Below are 14,207 nucleotides of genomic sequence, written 5' to 3'. Positions count from 1 at the left end.
CGTCATTCTTAGCTTAGCTAAATTGTATAGGCATTGTGCTTTCTCAATGGACATTTGTGTGCTTTCGTAAATTCGCTCTGGCTATCTATAGGCTGGACAATAGAACGAGTCAAAATTCACACAAGGCTGAAAAACGGCTTAAGAACATTGGCTAAACTGGAAAACTAGCGCGGATGGTGTCAACTGTGCTTATGTCTGCGTAATGAAAAAGAAGGGAAAAAATTTAAACGTCTGACTATTTCTGGTCTAGCGATCGATGACAAATGAGCTCGCTGCTCAGACTTACATAATTACAAAGAGGAGATTCTCCTGATTAACATGGTACCCGTGTTAACAGTTTTGCTTCTGTCCCTCTCCTCGCCCCTACCTGTACTTTCTCTGAACATGCACAGCTTAGTGATAAGTAAATACTTTGAACATGTATTACACTATCATGTCACACCCTGATCTGTTTCACCTGTCTTTGTGCTTGTCTCCACCCCCCTCCAGGTGTCGCCCATCTACCACATTATCTCCTGTTTATTTATACCTGTGTTCTCTGTTTGTCTGTTTTGTTCGTGAAACCTACCAGCGTTTGTTCCCCTGCTCCTGCCTGTTTCTTGCTCCTGTTTTCTAGTCCTTCCCGGTTTTGACCATTTTGCCTGACCCTGAGCCTGCCTGCCATCCTGTACCTTACCCCACCTTACTGGATTATTGACCCCTGCCTGTCCTGACCCTGAGACTCCCTGCCATTCTGAACCCTTTGCACCCTCTCTGGATTATTTACCCCTGCTTGCTTTTGACACGTCATTTGTTTGCCCCTGTTTAAGGAATAAACATTTGTTTCTTTGACACTGTCTGCATCTGGGTCATACCTTAAACGTGATAATAATATGCTCAACAAACTGTAGTCCAACTTTTTCATCTGGAAAAGTTATTTTTAATTACTTTTCCAAAGCTTTATAAAACATAAAACACTTTGGTGTTCTACCACTAAACCCGGTCTGCTAAACCTACCAGCCCAGGCTGAATATTAAAGCAACACACTGGAAGGGTATCCTACAAAGTGTTTTCTAAAGCTAACCAGCTTCAGCTAGCTTCACATTCCAGCTCAGGCTTCATCGTACTACAATGGTGGATATTGCTCGTCCGCCTGCCGCTAACTCTAGCAGGCTTGTAACTGCACGTGCATGTCAAACATGGCTAGTCGAACGCTGAACTCTTCACGGACAATGCTGAAACATCAAGTGAGTCAGTGCCACATTTTAATTTGTGCCTAAATCAAATGAAAGAAAATGTTTCTCACAAATTCAGCAGGCTATGATGTGAAATAGGCTTTTAGAAGTGCCATCTTTATTTTATTATTTATTGTTAATGCCGTCTTTAGTGTGCTTATCAATGCACAATAACCCTTTTTCCCCCACTCTTATCAATTGTATTTTTTATTAAGTCATACAAAAGTGTTACATTGCGTTACGTTTAAAATGCATTCTGTCATTAAATGTGTAATGTGATGTATTTTATCATTGCTATTTAACAAAAAAACATCTTGATTAATAAAATATTTAATCAGTCATCTTCCTCAAATGAAGGGGATGATGACGCAATCTTTGCAACAGGGAGGGAATCTGATTCAATTGGTCCTCAACTCGCGGCTCAGTCATTTCATTAGTGTAAGATGCATTAGTTCTGAAGGACTCGTTGCCATTGAAATGTATGTGGCTAAAAGGTGAGCCACTTTTGTATGACCGGTTATCCAGAGTTGAACTCAGAGTTGACCAAATTTACTTTGCTAACTCCTCAAACCTGCTTCGTAGGATACCCCTTGGCATGTGTCATATCAACCTTCAACATCAAACCCTTACATTCCCCATAAGGTAGCTAAGGTACAGCCAGCCTTGCTCCCATCTGCTGAGTGTAGCAACTACTGTAGCAGGCTTGTGTTGTGTCATCGGTGATGGTAGACCTCAGGAAATCTCAGCACATCCAATCACAAGCACTGAGTACAGAGCAGAGGCAGTTAGCCTCTTCCTTTTCCTCTCCCGCCATCTCTTTCCCTCTGTAACACTTCCTTACTGTGCCACACCAGAGCTGTGTTCGAATACCTATACTAACTTACTGCATACTAAATACTTAAGGAGTATATACTACATATTATACACTATTAGTTCATTTTAGTATACTGTAAACAAACATATCCTTTCAGTTGAGCGTACTAGCGCTTCCCCTGTCTACCGGAAGTTGATGCTGTTACTATGCAACATCTTGCTAGCTTGTTAGCTTAACAAATTACTAGCTAGACATTTTACGACTTCGGGTGTGTTCTTAAATTCAATCTGGGTGTTCGTAAATTCAGAGCGTTGTCAGATTGTCCACATGTAAATTCAGTGTGTTTCGCTCTTAGATCGTTCAGAGTGCAAACTGGACGCTCTGGCCAAGGAGTAGGGTTGATTTGAGCGGTCTGACCTTACAACGGCAGTCAAGCACCCAAGCTAACTGGCTAACGTCGCCTAGCTTGCTAGCTACTTGCAGACACAAATTAGAGAACACCTCATTCTAACCAGAGCGTTGGTCACTGTAATTGTGCTGCTGGCAACAATTTAATTTCGCTTTTTTTTTGCCAACGTTTACTGACACCAGCCATATTCAACGGGTGTTGAGCGTTTGGAAATTCATCAGTTATTCTGCACTCTGGTCTGGTACACTCAGACGAGACGAGAGTGCTCTGAAATAGGAGTAGATAGCCAGAGCGAATTTACAAAAGTACCTAAATGTCCATTGAGAACGCACATAGCCTATACCACTTAGCTAAACTAAGAATGACGGGAATAATCAAGTCAATAAATGTTGGGTAGTTAGTTAGATAGCATATAGTTAATATACTGGCATATTTGATGTATTAGTAGCCAACTAATGTTAGGTAGCTAGCTAACATAACGATACAGACTTCTGTAAAGATATGCTATGTGGTTCGTAAGGATAGCGTAGCAAACAAATTGTCAGCCAACATAACGTGTAAAGTAACTTATTTGGAAAGTCATTACTTTATTACATTGCTCAACATTTTGTTTGTCATAGTTACTTAAAGGCTGCATATTTTCCAGCATTTTCTTCAAAACAATGTGAAGTCACGCCCATTTTCTGAAGAATTGCATTATGGGCCCTAAAAGCACGGAATTAGTGACCACTGCTTGTATACTTCGTATTTTGGCAAATGTAGTACGACATCCTGGGAACTTTTGCCGTACTAAATATATCCATACTATGACCAATAAGCATACTATATACTCAATTTACATCACAAATAGTACGGTTGGTGCAGTTAGTATGAGTTGTCGAACACAGCTCAGGTTTAAACTAGAGCATGGCGAGCTCTGCCTAACACCATTACACAGGTTCTGACAATCCAACTTGAGCTGGCAAATGTGGAAGTGAGCAAACCAACACCATGTAACAGTTCAGCATTGATTTGATCTTTTCTTTAGAGTTCCAAAAAAGACTAGCTCCACTCAAAATGTAGGTTACTGAACAAGACGGACAAACATCACTAACAGTACATACTTAAAACAAGACTACGGAGCTGTGAGGGGAACGGCACCTCCGTACCTTCAGGCTCTGATCAGGCCCTACACCCAAACAAGGGCACTGCGTTCATCCACCTCTGGCCTGCTCGCCTCCCTACCTCTGAGGAAGTACAGTTCCCGCTCAGCCCAGTCAAAACTGTTTGCTGCTCTGGCACCCCAATGGTGGAACAAACTCCCTCACGACGCCAGGTCAGCGGAGTCAATCACCACCTTCCGGAGACACCTGAAACCCCACCTCTTTAAGGAATACCTAGGATAGGATAAAGTAATCCTTCTAACCCCCCCCCCCTTAAAAGAGTTAGATGCACTATTGTAAAGTGGTTGTTCCACTGGATATCATAAGGTGAATGCACCAATTTGTAAGTCGCTCTGGATAAGAGCGTCTGCTAAATGACTTAAATGTAAATGTAAATGTAAGACAAGGGCAGGAGCAGGTCAGAGGGAAACTTGGCACAAACACAAAATTCTTCAAAAACGTATTCAAATTTAGATTTTAAATCATCACCAAAACCAAGTGCTCCATTCCCTCTTACCTGCTCCTTCCTCTTCAGCTGCTCTAGCTGTTTGCTACATACTTCATTGCGGCGAGGAAACAAACGTCTGTGGGCATGACCTAGCGTTTGGCTGGAGCAAGGAGTTTGGGTAGCCAAGGAACTCTACATCTCCCCCATTACTCATCATGGCCTTGCTAGATACCCTGCTCTCTGCAGTTCAAGCACATTCTGCAATTTTAATTGTCCCAGACAGTTTGAAGGTACATTACTTCAGTCCACACACACAATTGAAATGAATCCCACAGTCCTTTTTTTTTACTCACTACAAATTGCCGGGATCAGAAGGACTAAGGGCTATTATTAAACTCACTTTGAATTGGTTCATTTTAGCTTTGCACTCCATAGGAGAAAACGTATTGTATTAAACAGGGGCTAATTCATATCTAGATACTGTTATCTGAGAATTGACAGACACATAATGGATGGAATACTATTTTGGCTGATTCTGTTTATTATAGTTTCCCATCCAGAAATGTTCATTAACTTGGGTATTAACCACACTGAAGAGAAAAGCAATACTATTATTTTGATTCGTGAACATTTGCTCAGGGTACCTACTTACCTACCTATGTTTACTTACCTACAGTTTTTATATGTTATCGGTGATAGCTCTCATAATTACTGAAGTAACTTCCTTTAATTGTCTACTTATCCAATGAAAAATCTACTGTACTTGAATTTGCTGCTTGATTGAGAATACTATGGTAGTAATATCTTCATTGAGTAGCCTATTGATTGAATGTAAATTACTATTTTTCTGACATTGCCCAGGGAAGATTTTTTATTAAGTGGGAGTGGTGATAAATTATATCCAGGAACCAGGGTGAGGAAGTGGGTTAAAGGGATGGTAGGGAGGGAGGGATGGGGGGGAGGAGGGCCATGACACTGCTGAATGGACATCAGGTCCATGGATGTGCTGAGTGAAGAGGAAATCTCATTCTGGTCCTGAGAGTGGGATATAGACAAGGAAATTGAGAATAGGGTCTCAGGATCAGAGATGAGAGGTTGACAAAAAATGCTGTAAAGGCTAAAGTCTATTCTCATGCTAAACCTAGTCAGTCATAATCTGGTGAATATGTTAAATACATGTTCAACACACAAATTAATTAATTCTTACGAAGTTATTTGTTCCAATGTATCTATTGATAAGGGTCCTACTAATCACCCCAATCAACTGCAAACAACTCCAAACAACCACAAACAGGCAACCCAAACAACTGCAAACAACTACAAACAAGTACCTCAAACAATCCCAGAGAACCACAACCAACCAAAAACGACCACAAACAGGTACCACCCCCCCCCCCCCCAAAAAAAAAATAACAACAACAACATTAAACAACCACAAACAGGTACTGCAAACAACCACAAACAGGTACCTGAAACAACCACAAACAGGTACCCCAAACAACCACAAACAGGTACTGCAAACAACCACAAACAGGTACTGTAAACCACCCCAAACAATCACAAATAACCACAAACAACCACAAACAACCACAAACAACTACAAACAACCACAAACAAGTACCCCAAATAACCCCGGAGAACCACAAACAACCCCAAACAAGTGGTACAGGTGCTCTAACGCCTTGTACCTGAGGGATAATTTGTCACTAGCTCTGGTCCAGGGCATAGCTAGTAGCTAGCTATCTCTGGTCCAGGGTATAGCTAGTGGCTCTGGGCCACACTAGCTCTGGTCCAGGGTGTAGCTAGTAGCTGGCTAGGTCTGGTCCACATTAACTTTGGTCTAGCTCTTTTCTGCACCAGTGTTGGGATTAGTTACTTGTAAAAGTAATACATTACATATTACTCTATCATTAACGAAAGTAAGGCATTACTTTACAATATTACTTTTTGTGGAAAGTAATGCGTTATATTGCTAGTTATATTACTTTGCGTTACTTTCAATAAAAAAAATACATCAATCTATTTTTCACTGTCGGAGGGAGCAAGGCTAGCCGTGTGTGTTCTAAAAAAGATAGGCTACTTACTAACTCAGGTTTGAGCACTAGTTTCTCCTTTTATCTGTGGCAATGCTTTCCTGTGCTAGACTACAAGTGCTGCGGCTATATACAGTATGGGCTGCTTAATTAGCCATAATATACTGTAAGCCATACATCTGTACAAACCTTTTCATACAAAATCTTTATTTCGAGCTGCCAGTTCTGGTTATAAACCGCAGGTACACGGACCTATAGAGATGTATATAGGGCACACTTTCCACTAGATAGGAAGCCCTCTATGTGCTTTGCTATCACAGAAGTGATCAATGTCAAAGATCAGAGGTGCGCCCTCTATGCATTTCTATGGACAGCAGCTGTCTTCCACCGCTCACTCGAGAACTAAATTAAGAAACAAGTTGAGATCGTGCCCGGTAGAGATATGATTCGAAAAGTAATGCATGTGTTGTTTGATAAAGTAACTGTAATAATATTACCCCTTTACTCAAGTTGCATAACACGTTACCCCAACACTGGTCCGCACTAACTAGCTCTGGTCCAGGGCGGAGCTAGTAGCTAGCTACCTCTGGTCCGCAAAAGCTAAGGTCCAGGGCATAGCTAGTAGCTGGCTAGCTCTGGTCCGCACTAGCTCTGGTCCAAGGCATAGCTAGTAGCTAGCTAGCTCTGATCCGCATTAACTCTGGTCTAGCTCTGGTCCACACTAACTATTTCTGTTCCAGGGTGTAGCTAGTAGCTCTGGTCTGCACTAGCTCTGGTCCAGGGCATAGCTAGCTAGCTAGCTACTTAGCTAGTAGGTAGATTGTGCTACTATCTGGCTACTAGCTAGCTAGCTACTAGCTACATCCTTTACCAGAGCTATTTAGTGTGGACCAGAGCTAGCTAAATAGTAGCTATGCCCTGGACCAAAGCTATTACAGACCGAAGCTACTAGCTATGCCCTGGACCAGAGCTAGTTTGTGTGGACCAGAGCTATCTACTTACGAGCTATTACCTTGACCAGAGCTAGTGACAGATTATAGCTCTGGTCCAGGGTGTTAGAGCACTGCATGCGCACATTGTGCGGCAGGTAGCCTAGTGGTTAGAGCGTTGGACTAATAACCGAAAGGCTGAAAGATCGAATCCCCGAGCTGACAAGGTATAAGCTACACGGCAGGACCTGTCAATGACCTGAAGAGAGCTGGGACCACAGTCTCAAAGAAAACCATTAGTAACACACTACGCCGTCATGGATTTAAATCCTGCAGCGCACGCAAGGTCCCCCTGCTCAAGCCAGCGCATGTCCAGGCCCGTCTGAAGTTTGCCAATGACCATCTGGATGATCCAGAGGAGGAATGGGAGAAGGTCATGTGGTCTGATGAGACAAAAATAGAGCTTTTTGGTCTAAACTCCACTCGCCGTGTTTGGAGGAAGAAGAAGGATGAGTACAACCCCAAGAACACCATCCCAACCGTGAAGCATGGAGGTGGAAACATCATTCTTTGGGGATGCTTTTCTGCAAAGGGGACAGGAYGACTGCACCGTATTGAGGGGAGGATGGATGGGGCCATGTATCGCGAGATCTTGGCCAACAACCTCCTTCCCTCAGTAAGAGCATTGAAGATGGGTCGTGGCTGGGTCTTCCAGCATGACAACGACCCGAAACACACAGCCAGGGCAACTAAGGAGTGGCTCCGTAAGAAGCATCTCAAGGTCCTGGAGTGGCCTAGCCCGTCTCCAGACCTGAACCCAATAGAACATTTTTGGAGGGAGCTGAAAGTCCGTATTGCCCAGCGACAGCCCCGACACCTGAAGGATCTGGAGAAGGTCTGTATGGAGGAGTGGGCCAAAATCCCTGCTGCAGTGTGTGCAAACCTGGTCAAGAACTACAGGAAACGTATGATCTCTGTAATTGCAAACAAAGGTTTCTGTACCAAATATTAAGTTCTGCTTTTCTGATGTATCAAATACTTATGTCATGCAATCAAATGTAAATGAATTACTTAAAAATCATACAATGTGATTTTCTGGATTTTCTCCCCACTGTATGATAAACAGAGAGTAGCAGCAGCATAAAAAGAGGGGTTGGGGGGCACACAATGCAAATAGTCCAGGTAGCCATTTGATTACCTGTTCAGCTTATTCAGCGTATGGCTTGGGGTTAACTGTTGAGAAGCCTTTATGTCCTAGACTTGGCACTCCGGTACCGCTTGCCATGCAGTAGCAGAGAGAACAGCCTATGACTGGGGTGGCTGGGGTTTTTGACAATTTTTAGGGCCTTCCTCTGACACAGACTGGTGTAGAGATCCTGGATGGCAGGCAGCTTACCCCCAGTGATGTACTGGGCCGTACCCACTACCCTCTGTAGTGCCTTGCGGTCAGAGGCCGAGCAATTGCCGTACCAGGCAGTGATGCAACCAGTCAGGATGCTCTCGATGTTGCAGCTGTAGAACCTTTTGAGGATCTCAGGACCCATGCCAAATCTTTTTAGTTTCCTGAGGGGGAATAGGCTTTGTCATGCCCTCTTCACGACTGTCTTGGTGTGTTTGGACCATTCTAGTTTGTTGTTGATGTGGACACCAAGGAACTTGAAGCTCTCAACCTGCTCCACTACAGACCCGTCGATGAGAATGGGGGCGTGCTTGGTCCTCCTTTTCCTGTAGTCCACAATCATCTCCTTAGTCTTGGTTACGTTGAGGGACAGGTTGTTATTCTGGCACCACCCGGCCAGGTCTCTCACCTCCTCCCTATAGGCTGTCTCATCGTTGTCGGTGATCAGGCCCTACCACTGTTGTGTCGTCTGCAAACTTAATGATGGTGTTGGAGTCGTGCCTGGCCATGCAGTCGTGGGTGAACAGGGAGTACAGGAGGGGACTGAGCACGCACCCCTGGGGAGATCAAGTGTTGAGGATCAGTGTGACAGATGTGTTGCTACCTACCCTCACCACCTGGGGGCGGCCCGTCAGGATGTCCAGGATCCAGTTGCAGAGGGAGGTGTTTAGTCCCAGGATCCTAAGCTTAGTGATGAGCTTTGAGGGTACTATGGTGTTGAACGCTGAGCTGTAGTCAATGAATAGCATGCTCACATAAGTGTTCCTTTTGTCCAGGTGGGAAAGGGCAGTGTGGAGTGCAATAGAGATTGCATCATCTGTGGATCTGTTTGGGCGGTATGCAAATTGGAGTGGGTCTAGGGTTTCTGGGATAATGGTGTTGACGTGAGCCACTACCAACCGCTTCATGGCTACAAACGTGAGTGCTACGGGTCTGTAGTCATTTAGGCAGGTTGCATTTGTGTTCTTGGGCACAGGGACTATGGTGGTCTGCTTGAAACATGTTGGTATTACAGACTCAATCAGGGACATGTTGAAAATGTCAGTGAAGACACCTGCCAGTTGGTCAGCACCTGCCCGGAGCACACGTCCTGGTAATCCGTCTGGCCCTGCAGCCTTGTGTATGTTGACCTGTTTAAAGGTCTTACTCACGTTGGCTACAGAGAGCATGATCACACAGTCGTCCGGAACAGCTGATGCTCTCATGCATGCCTCAGTGTTGCTTGCCTCGAAGCGAGCATAGAAATGATTTAGCTCGTCTGGTATTCTTGTGTCACTGGGCAGCTCGCGGCTGTGCTTCCCTTAGTCTGTAATAGTTTGCAAGCCCTGCCACATAAGACGAGCGTCGGAGCTGGTGTGTATGATTCAATCTTAGCCCTGTATTGACGCTTTGCCTGTTTGATGGTTCGTCGCAGGGCATAGCAGGATTTCTTGTAAGCTTCCGGGTTAGAGTCCTCATATGTACACACAGTCACTGTGGGGATGACTTCCTCAATGCACTTATTAATAAAGCCAGTGACTGATGTGGTGTACTCCTCAATGCCATCGGAAGAATCCTAGAACATGTTCCAGTCTGTGATAGCAACAGTCCTGTAGTTTAGCATCTGCTTCATCTGACCACTTTTTCATAGACCGAGTCACTGGTGCTTCCTGCCTTAATTTTTGCTTGTAAGCAGGAATCAAGAGGATAGAGTTGTGGTCGGATTTACCAAATGGAGGGCGAGGGAGAGCTTTGTACGCGTCTCTGTGTGTGGAGTACAGGTGATCTAGATTTTTCTCCCTCTGGTTGCACATTTAACATGTTGATAGAAATTTGGTAGAACTGATTTCAATTTCCCTGCATTAAAGTCTCTGGCCAGTAGGAGCGCCCCCTCTGGGTGAGTGGTTTCCTGTTTGCTTATTTCCTTATACAGCTGACTGAGTGCGGTCTTAGTGCCAGCATCTGTCTGTGGTGGTAAATAAACAGCCACGAAAAGTATAGCTGAAAACTCTCTAGGCAAGTAATGTGGCCTGCAATTTATCACAATATACTCTACTTCAGGCGAGCAAAATCTAGAGGCTTCCTTAGATTTCGTGCACCAGCTGATGTTTACAAATATGCACAGTGCGCCCCCCCCCACCCCCCCTTGTCTTACCGGAGTGTGCTGTTCTATCTTGCCAGTATATCCCGCTAGCTGAATATCCATATTGTCATTCAGCCACAATTCCGTGAAACATAGGGTATTACAGTTTTTGATGTCCCGTTAGTAGGATATTCGTGATCGTACCTCGTCTAATTTATTGTCCAATGATTGCACATTGGCGAGTAGTATTGACGGTAATGGCAGCTTTCTCACTCGCCTTCTCCGGGTCCTGACAAGGCATCCGGCTCTTTGTCCTCTGTACCTGTGTCGCTTCCTCTTGCAAATAACGGGGATGTCGGCCGTGTGGGGTGTTTGGAGAATGTCCTGTGCGTCCTCCTTGTTGTAGAAAACATCTTTGTCTAATCTGAGGTGAGTGATCACTGTCCTGACATTCAGAAGCTCTTTTTTGCCGTAAGATACGGTTGCAGAAACATTATGTACAAAATAAGTTACAAATAATGCGAAAAAAAACACATAATAGCTCAATTGGTTGGGCGCCCGTAAAACTGCTGCCATTTCTTCCGGCACCATTTTAATGTTTGTGGTACTTTTGAGTTCTTTTGGGTTCCTGTTCGGGGTTGTTTCATTTTCTATTAGGGGTTGTTTGGGGTACCCGTTTGTGGTTGTTTGGGGTTGTTTTTGGGAATGCCTTGTTTGTGTTTTTTGGGGGTTGGTTTTGGTTGCTTGGTGTATCTGTTTGGCGATGTTTGTTGTTGTTTGGGGTTGTTTGTGGTTGCTTGGCGTTGTTTGGGATACCTGTTTGGTGTTTGGTGTTGTTTGCGGTACCTGTTTGCGATGATTAGTATGATCCATTGATAATGCTATTGACTATTTACATCACTATTCCCCTGATACCATACCTTGAATAAATGATTAGTGGATATACTGTATCTTCATGCACCATCGTTTTATAATGTTATGTCAGTGCCAATCATATATTATATCCACGTCTGTCTGAGTGCTATCCTATGACTGTAATAATGTAGGTGGTGTATTATTTATGTGGCTAGCGGCTTTTAATCCAGTTAGAATGCAATTCCCAGGATTATTGACGATTGTAGGGAGGCATGAGACACTTCTATTCCCAGTGTCAATAACGTAAGTAGCAGGGATCTCTCCAAGAGCGGGCGTACATGTTCATTAAGGCGTTAAAGATGCCTCGGCAGCCATTATGCTTGACTGCGTCCCAAATAGCACCTCTTTCCCTACATAGTGTACTACTTTTGACCAGAGCTCTATGGGCCCTGGTCAAAAGAAATGCACTGTAGAGGGAATAGGGTGCCATTTGGGACGCAGGCCCTGACTGAGATGGGTAGAGCAGGAAATCATAGCAGCTCCCCTCCAATCCACTTACCCAGCGAGCGGAGAAATGCCAGATAATAATGTAATGAATCAGAAAATATGCAATTCTGCTACATCTATCAGGCCAGTCTGTCTATATGTGGGAGGGTGCAATGGCTAATTCACATTAGATTGGAGAATCAATCGACACACCACGGCAATTCATCCCGCTGTTGTCGCGTTCCAGTGGCCAACGTACATTCCTGTTTAACATTTAGGGTCAGATCCATCATGAGGTGTTTAGATATCACAGGGCCAGGTGGAGGAGTCTCTCGCCCTCTTCTCTCTCTATCGCTCTCATACTCACGGTTGCTCTAGCTGAAAAGGCGCTGTCAAAAGACAGCGATACACCAAGGGTTCTTGGACTCATTATGGTTCCACATAGAACCATCAACCTCACCAACGAACTCTTGATGAACCATCGTTTCTTAGTGTGTATACATATAGAGTTTAGCAAAGCATCCTCCATGTTGGCACCAACCATCCCATAACAATAACATTCTAATTTGCATTCTAACTAGACTGTGTTGAGGAACTTTCTTTGCCAAGATGCCTGTCATTAAAACTGAATCTAAACTGAGTTTTACTTGTATACTGTAGCCTGTTTATCTGTGGCTCTGGTTCTATCCAGAGTCAGATTTTTTGTGGTTCAATCCAAATCTCTCAGCACCTTCAGTACAGTTTGGTGATCAATAGTAGCACCCTGGTACCAAATGAATCCATTCACAGTCATGGAAAGGTTAAAGAGAGCCATGAGACCTGTATTGAGACGAACACATTACATTCCTTTCTAAGAAACACATATGATGCTATTTCACTATCGAATGAATAGCAGATGTGAAGTTTCATTAATATAGTGGTTTGAAGTCCTCTATAATGTGAGCTCAATTTGTCATGTTTTGAAACCTGCAATAATGGTAGTGATAGTGAAGGAAGGGTGGGAGCCAATGTTATGAGTAATGTATGCTCTATTCCTGTAGGTTATAGGACACATTCTCCCAGCCAGGCATCCTATAACTATGCTCTAGTCCGCATAGGGACTCATGCACAGAGGCACACACATACACACAGGCATACACACAGAAGCGTGTAAACACACACATGTTAGTTGATTAGTGAAGGAAGGTGGGACGCCAATGTTATGATAATGTATGCTCTATTCCTGTAGGTTATAGGACACATTCTCCCAGCCAGGCATCCTATAACTATGCTCTAGTCCGCATAGGGACTCATGCACAGAGCGCACAACATACACACAGGCATACAAACAGAAGCGTGATAAACACAACACACACACACACACACACACACACACACAACACACACACACACACACACACACACACACACCCACACACACACACACACACACACACACCACACACACACACACACACACACACACACACACACACACACACACTATATATCTGGTAACAATGGACATAGCCTTAATGCAGGGGCTGAACCTGATTAGAGAGAGAGGCTAACAGGCAATGGTGTCAAGGTCAAATTAAGTCAAACTGCACTGAAGTGTGGTCACCAACTTTCATAGAAGGGGACATAGAGGGTTTATGTCAATGTCAAGTAAGCCTATCTCAGCCAACAATGTCTCTAATACTCTCAATACTCTATTGATATTCATACGGATTGCAACATTGATTGAATTCTGTAAAAATAATTTTAATTAAATGGGATAAAAAGCTGTCAATGTATCATGTTGCTTTGATCTGTGAATATTCCATATTTTATCTCAGTGGATGGTTGCATTTCAGCTAGACCAGACGTGTCCTTGATTGTGATAATTGTCTGAGCATGTTTTTGATTGTCTCACATGATTATTGACAGCAATTAGAAAATCACAGTCCTGTGCTGCTTGTAAAGTAAAGAAACTCATGTTCATCCCAGGGAACCTGGGTCAGAAAGCCTCGTTACCATAATATTCCATAATATCTCTATTTTAGCAACTTAATCAATTCTAGTAGATGCAATGAAACCCCAAGACAACATTAATACAGATTTTTATATTTCTGCTCATGTTTGCACCATTCTTATTTCGCTCAGAAGAGGCCAGTCTATCTCAGGCAAACCATTAGGGACTGGGGATCATTTATTCATAATCCCAGTGGAACCCTCTAAGCATAATACTCCCTGTGTGTGTTGTGTGTGTCGGGTGTGTGTTGTGTGTGTGTGGTGTGGTTGTGGTGTGGTGGTGTGTTGTGTGTGGTGTTGTGTGTGTGCTGTGTGTGTGTGTGTGTGTGTGTGTGTACGTTGTGTGTACGTGTGTGTGTCGTGTGTGTGTGATGTACTGCAGTGCATGCCAGGGTGTGAGGAAGAGAGCGTGTATATGGTGAGA

This window comes from Salvelinus sp. IW2-2015, linkage group LG9, assembly GCF_002910315.2.
Source record: "Salvelinus sp. IW2-2015 linkage group LG9, ASM291031v2, whole genome shotgun sequence".
Classification (NCBI taxonomy): Eukaryota; Metazoa; Chordata; class Actinopteri; order Salmoniformes; family Salmonidae; genus Salvelinus; species Salvelinus sp. IW2-2015.
Note: the sequence above shows the minus strand (reverse complement) of the source record.